Source organism: Pteropus vampyrus, unplaced genomic scaffold (genome assembly GCF_000151845.1).
Source record: "Pteropus vampyrus isolate Shadow unplaced genomic scaffold, Pvam_2.0 Scaffold276, whole genome shotgun sequence".
In the NCBI taxonomy this organism is placed as follows: Eukaryota; Metazoa; Chordata; class Mammalia; order Chiroptera; family Pteropodidae; genus Pteropus; species Pteropus vampyrus.
The window spans coordinates 1,302,612-1,309,143 of record NW_011889057.1 but is presented as its reverse complement, the minus strand read 5'-3'; the positions used below and the strand labels follow the sequence as shown (position 1 = coordinate 1,309,143).

The 6,532-nt window shown below is 32.2% G+C and overlaps 1 pseudogene; it reads left to right on the top strand.

The window, feature by feature from the left end:
- Nucleotides 1–5,226: 5,226 nt before the first annotated feature.
- LOC105302618 lies at nucleotides 5,227–6,166 on the top strand (annotated as a pseudogene).
- Nucleotides 6,167–6,532: the final 366 nt, after the last annotated feature.

The window sequence follows — 6,532 nt, the reverse complement described above, 5'->3', positions numbered from 1 at the left end:
AATTTAATAAATAAAAAAATGAACATCTGTGATGCACTCCAGATTGTTTTGCTATAGAACCTTGTAGAGCAATACATTTTATCTTAAAGTAGCTGAAAATCCAGTTGGAAATGTAAAATAATACACATGAAATAATTAAAGTATAAGTAAGTGTTACAATATGTGGGGGTAATTACATTAAAAAGGTGTATGAAGAAGTAGTGCCAAAGTTGGTTACTATAGCAAGACAATGGTATATTTTGGAGAGATATTAATTGAATCTTAGATGTTGGTAAGATTTAGAATTACACTCAAGGAGAGAGATTTGGGAATAATTCGAACAGGGTGCTAAGATTGAGCAATATAAATGGATGTAAAGTGAGGCATCCCCTCTGATTTAATAGGGTTACAATTTGGAGAATATTAAAAATCCTAATTTACTAAATAGGAAATTGGGAACTAACAAAATTTCTTAAGAAATGAGTGACATGATTAAAATAGTTTTAAAAAGACAAATCTGGAAGCTTGAAATATACGAATGTTGCAGAGAACAAAATAAGTGAAAATAAAGGAATAGGAGAGAGAGGTCAATAAAAAAAGGTATGAGTAATAGTAGGGAGTCTTATATAAAACTCCAAGGTCTATTCAGGCAGTGGGAGTAGTATGCTGAGGCTGAGTATAAGTTCAAGGAGAAGAAATGGTAGTAATTGAAGCTGGAAATACACATTATGGAGCCAGATTATGAAAAGCTTATATGTGAATTGTCTGGCTTCTCAGTTTTATGAATCAGAATGATAATGTTCAGCTCACATATAGGAATAGTTTCAGAGAGGACAGTTGAGTCTATCTATAGATAAAATGACTAATACATAAAAGGTTTTTTTATATAAATTTTGTAGTTATGTATACATATCGACAAACTTAAAAATCTGATAATTTGCTCTGATATCTTCTTACATTTTACAAAGTTATTTGGTGAGTTCAGAATAAGGAAAAGGGAATTGAAACTCTTCTGATTGTAATAGTCATTCAGAAGGTTATTTATTTTAATGAGCTATTTTAGAGTCTTTGTGAATACTAGAATTAATGTGACTGAACAAGTGTACATTTCTTTTTGAAATAATTTTTTAATTTTTTAATTATAGTTGGCATACAGTATTAGTTTCAAGGGGACAACATGGTGATTAGTCATTTATATAACTTACAAAGTAATCACCCAAATACATCTAGTACCCATCTGACACCATACATAGTTATTATAATATTCTTTATGCTATACTTTATATCCACATGACTATTTTGTAACTACCAATTTGTACTTCTTAATCTCTTCCTCTTTTTCACTGCCTCCCCTTACATTGATTAATGGATCTTCATAAACCTGTAGGGAGACTTTGTCAAGCAATCTTGAATTATTTCTGTTAAAAATTACTGCAGTGAAAACTTAGAAGGCTATTATAACATAACTTCCATATGTCCAAAAACATGACACAAATATATTTAAACTGATTTTTATAACATAGAAATACAGGATAAAAAGCCAATGGTCTAAAATGTAAAAAGAGGTTAAATACAAAATACTTCAAACTGGGAAGGAATAGTTGGAGAGGTAGAAGATGTGGGAGAAATGGCGTAGAACAAGAATAGGCAACATTTGGCTTAGTAGCAGTTCACATAAGACCCAAACAAAACAAAACTAAAGGTTTGTTTTGACTGCAAGATTAATAAGAGGAAAACATGCAAAGAAACCCTTCCAGTCTCATATACCTTAAAAGAAGTATAAATCTCAAGTCATTAGGCAGTGATATTTCAAGGGGATAGATTATATGCAGCTTGACGTCAGATATTGGCAATGGAGTTTTTGACAGACACACTGGTAAGATACAAATTATTCCATTGCTGCTGAAAGGAGATATAATTGAAAACTAGAATATTGAATCCAGAAATAAGAAGATTATGGGGAAATAATGTATTCATCTTTTTAAATTTTGAAAGGATGTTGTTTAGAGGATCAAAGAGAGATATTCAGTGTCGCTTCAGAAAGCACAATTTTGGGGAGAGGCTTGGACAATCAGGTGGAAAGGAGTCATGGAGAAACAAACTTTAGCTTGATATAAAGAAAGAAATTTTCTAACAGGGAGTCTTGTTCAAAATAACTTTATGATTGTCCCAAGAGTATTTAATAAGTGAAGAAGTCACACTGACTGTTTGCTCTTCATGCAGTCTTCATGGGCTGGATGGCCTTGAAGTTTGCCGTTGTTATGAAATTTTAATTGACTTATTTTTCAGTCCTCTCTCAGAAGGACTTCTTCCTCCAAAGTTCTGAAACACTTTATGTTGCAATTCTCTGAGATAGTTTCATGGAATTGGAAAAGACTGACCACCATGGATTTCGGCTGCTACTATTTTTGTATGTCTTCAGGGACCTGGGAGTCTTGTTGCTTGTCTTAAAATTCCATTTTGCTCGCATTTTCATTCTGTGGCCTGTGAATTGTGCCACCATGGTGGCAAGAGATTTGTATGCAGTTTGATTCCATGGATTTATTGGAATTCTCTAAGAGAACTAAATAAATTCCTAGTGAGACATCTTCACTCTGTTCAGGAATATACCAGGTTTTCAAACAAAATTAAAGAAAGAACAAACTTTAATAATAGGTAATGGAAAATTATGGACCTACCAGCAATGCAACTAACAAAGAACATAGTCATGCCCTGCTTAAGAGAGTTGCTATTTTATAAGGGATTAAACATTATTTGAGATGTTTAATTATGATATTGTCTTTGATAGTTTTTATTTGTCAAATACAGCTTCTTTCCTAGACTGAAATAAAAAGGATTTGGATCTCTGTAGTTTCACACGAAAATGTTCACAAGATAGAAAAGAAATATAAATTCAGAATAAATTCAGAAATTAAGAATAATTACAAAACAGTCACATGACAGCCTAGAACATTTTCTGTATCCTTAAAAGATGTTTTTCTTGAGTTTCAAAATGTGCTGTGTCATAAATTAAAGATTATCAAGATGAGAATAAACCTTAATAATTCACAGTCCATTGCTCAAAGGAAGATCAAGACTAAATCAGACTGGTAATACAATAACTGATGTTTTAAATATAATCCTAATAATATGTAGTCTATTGTCTCTTTTTATCTTTCTTTTCCACAGCTTAGACCTCACAATCATAAAAGTCCTCTAATATCTCTATTTTGATTATTTCATACCTAATTTTGACTCTTTATTTATAATTCTTTTATGAATAAAAGTAATCCTTTTCACAGTTCATATTCTACAATTTTGTGTAAAAGCAACAAAACCGTATTCTATTTCTTTAGGTTAGGTTATCTTTCAAATATTAATATGATACTTTCATTGATACAACATCAAAAAAGTAACATTTGATTTGGTTTAAGGACTTAAATTTCTTCTTCTCCATCTCCTTTTCCTTCTCCTTCCTCTTCTCTTTCTCCTCCCCCCTTCTTTTTAAAATAAGACCAAAGGACAAGTCCTATTAATCTTGTGACTGCAGAAAAAAGAGTTATGTATGAAATGATTTTAGCATATCTTAATAATATTTCCTATTCTTTTTAACAGCCCTCTTTTTCCTGCTCCAAACCAATACATGATGACTGATGCTTGAAATTGCTCTATTCAGCTTTATAGCTAAAAGGTTCATTCTATTAGTTCTGGAATAAAATAAAATCATCCTCATGTATGTTAACCTGTAAACTTAATTCATTTCTCCACTTGCTAATAAAACCAAGTTGCTATACAATTATTTGATTGGATTTCAAATATACGGTGGAGCAGTAGAGTGAGTATGGAGACTGAGAATAGTAATATTATTTTGTTTAGTCATTTTTCCCCTTGATTTAAATTTATATGAATTAATTTCACGTTCATTTTTGAGAAGGTTGTTGGGAGACGTAAAAAATGAAAGATGCAAAGAAGAGCTTGAAGACTTTGGAATCTGAAGGACTTTTGTAGACCATAGAAAAACAAAAAATAAAAGTAAACCTCTTAAAATTTAGGGCAGAGAGTTAAAGAGAAATTGCATATTTTAAAATTTCGATTGCTACTGTGTTATTCATTTTAATTTTGGTAAAGACATTTTTGTAGATCATTTGCTGGTTTTTACTATCCATATCACTCTTTGAAAGGATAAATGATACTTAGTTTAAATGCTACCAAAGAAGAGAAGATACGTAAAGTTATCCCTAATTGCTCAAGAGCTTAATTGACAATGAGTGTATTGTTTCATAGAAAAATAATAGAAATATTTCAGATTAACCAAAGTTTTCTTACTTGCCTAACAGTTCACCCAAATCAAAATAGGTTGATTTGGATGCATTTAGGAAATTAATACTTATTTGTTCTTAAAATTGGTGAGCTCTAACCATCAGGTTAAGAGTTTAATAAAATTTGCTATCTAACCTAATATATTTTACACAATCAACATTTTTGATTGGCTCCTTACTTTGAAGCTTCTAATTTTTTTTTCATATTTTGAAAAGTTTGAAATGGCATGGGTTTCTTGACAGATTTCTTGACAGGATCAGTAAACTTCACAGGTTAAAAAGTATAAAGGTATCACTCACATTTTACTTGTGCACTTAAATAAAATTAGACTAGTTCCAGAAGTTAAAGACTGAATTCATTTAAAAAAAAAAACTACAAGTAAGACAATTAGCTCTTTAGTAACTTACTTTCAGCTATAGGAACTCTTTTGGTAGAAAGTTCGTATTATTTTAGAATATGCTTTTAGCTTTCTTCCCCTTCATTTATTCTTTTTAATTTTTGCATTGAAGCAAAGTAATATGACAGAGAAAATTGAATATTAAGTGATAAATTAAAATTAAGGAAGTGCCTTTTTCTTAGTATGAGATTATCAGACTTTAGTATTTTGAAATCACAAATGACATCTCAGGAACCATCACATATAACAAAGTAGAGCGATACGAAGAAGTATCAGACTGTGTTGTATTGAAATTAACACTAGATTTGAATTCAAAATGTTTTACCTTGAGTCCAAATTCCATTTTTAACCGATTTTGTTACCTTAGGCAAGTCAAAGTGTCTTTTATCTTTAGTTTGCTCATGTGTATAAACTTAACAGGGATAATGGATATGAAACTATTATGTCAACTGTAAAGTATTTTTTAATGCGAAGTGTTATTTATTATAGTAGATAAAGAGTGAAAACTTCATCTGTTGACTTTCTCTTATACCTTTAAGCAGAAATTTGCCATGGGTGACAAGAGCGGAGACAACCACTCAGAAGTGACTGACTTCATTCTTGTAGGCATCAGGGTCTGTCCAGAGCTCCAGAGTCTTCTTTTCCTGCTATTCCTGATTGTTTATGAGATGGTCCTTCCGGGGAACCTTAGCATGATTGGCATCATTGTGACTGATCCCTGGCTGAACACACCAATGTATTTCTTCCTAGGCAATCTCTCCATCATTGACCTCTCCTACACTACTGTTATTGTATGAAAAGCCATAGTCAACATCCTGTTTCAGAAAAAGCTCATATCCTTTGCAGGTTGTGTGGCTCAGCTGTTTCTTTATGCACTTTTCATGGTAACAGAGGCCTTTGTCCTGGCAGCCATGGCCTATGACCGTTTTATTGCCATCTGCAACCCACTTCTCTATACTGTCCACACGTCAAGAAGCCTCTGTATCTAGCTTGTGGCTGGTTTCTATCTCTGTGGCTGGGTCATTTCCGTCCTTCAAATTAGTGTAAGATTCTCAATGTCTTCCTGTGCCTCCTGGGTCATTGATCACTTCTGCTGTGATTCAAACCCAATTGAGAAGATTTCCTGTTCTTATATCTTTATGGATAAGATGGTGTCACTAGTTTGACTGTTCTCAATATTTTGCCCACAATGATTGTTATTGTGGTATCTTACATGTGTATTGTGTCCACAGTTTTAAAGATCCACTCCAGTGAAGGGAGGAAGAAAGCCACCTCCACTTGCAGCTCCCATCTGGGGGTTGTAAGTTTGCTCTATGGGACTGTCTCCTTTGTCTGTCTCATATCACCAAATAACCCTGAACTTCGTAAAGTGGTTTCAATATGTTACATTTGTTTACACCTATGCTGAACTCTTTAATCTATTCTTTAAGAAATAAGGATGTTAAAAATGCCATGAAAAAAGTCCTATGGAAGAAAAAAATTTCACTTTAAATCTGTTTCTGCTTGTTTTACTCTTTCTTGCATCATTTGTTTTTGTCTTCCAGATCTTTTAGACTTGGGCATTTAAAGCTCAGGTTTATTTTAAAAAAAGACCTTAACTATTCTATTATGCAACATTAATAATATCCTATAAATGATACTCCAAATAACTTACTCACTTTTCCTCAAGGCAATGTTAAATCTATAAGTTCTGGACACCCATAAGATTTTGCTGCATTTCTACAAAGAGTTATGTATTTCTCACTCTCCAGGTAATAATATGATATGTAAATGAGGAAGTATAGAATTTTGTTGTTTCTCTTCTCTGTATGCCTAAGAAAAATTTGGATTGAGAAAATACCTAGTATAATTAACTTG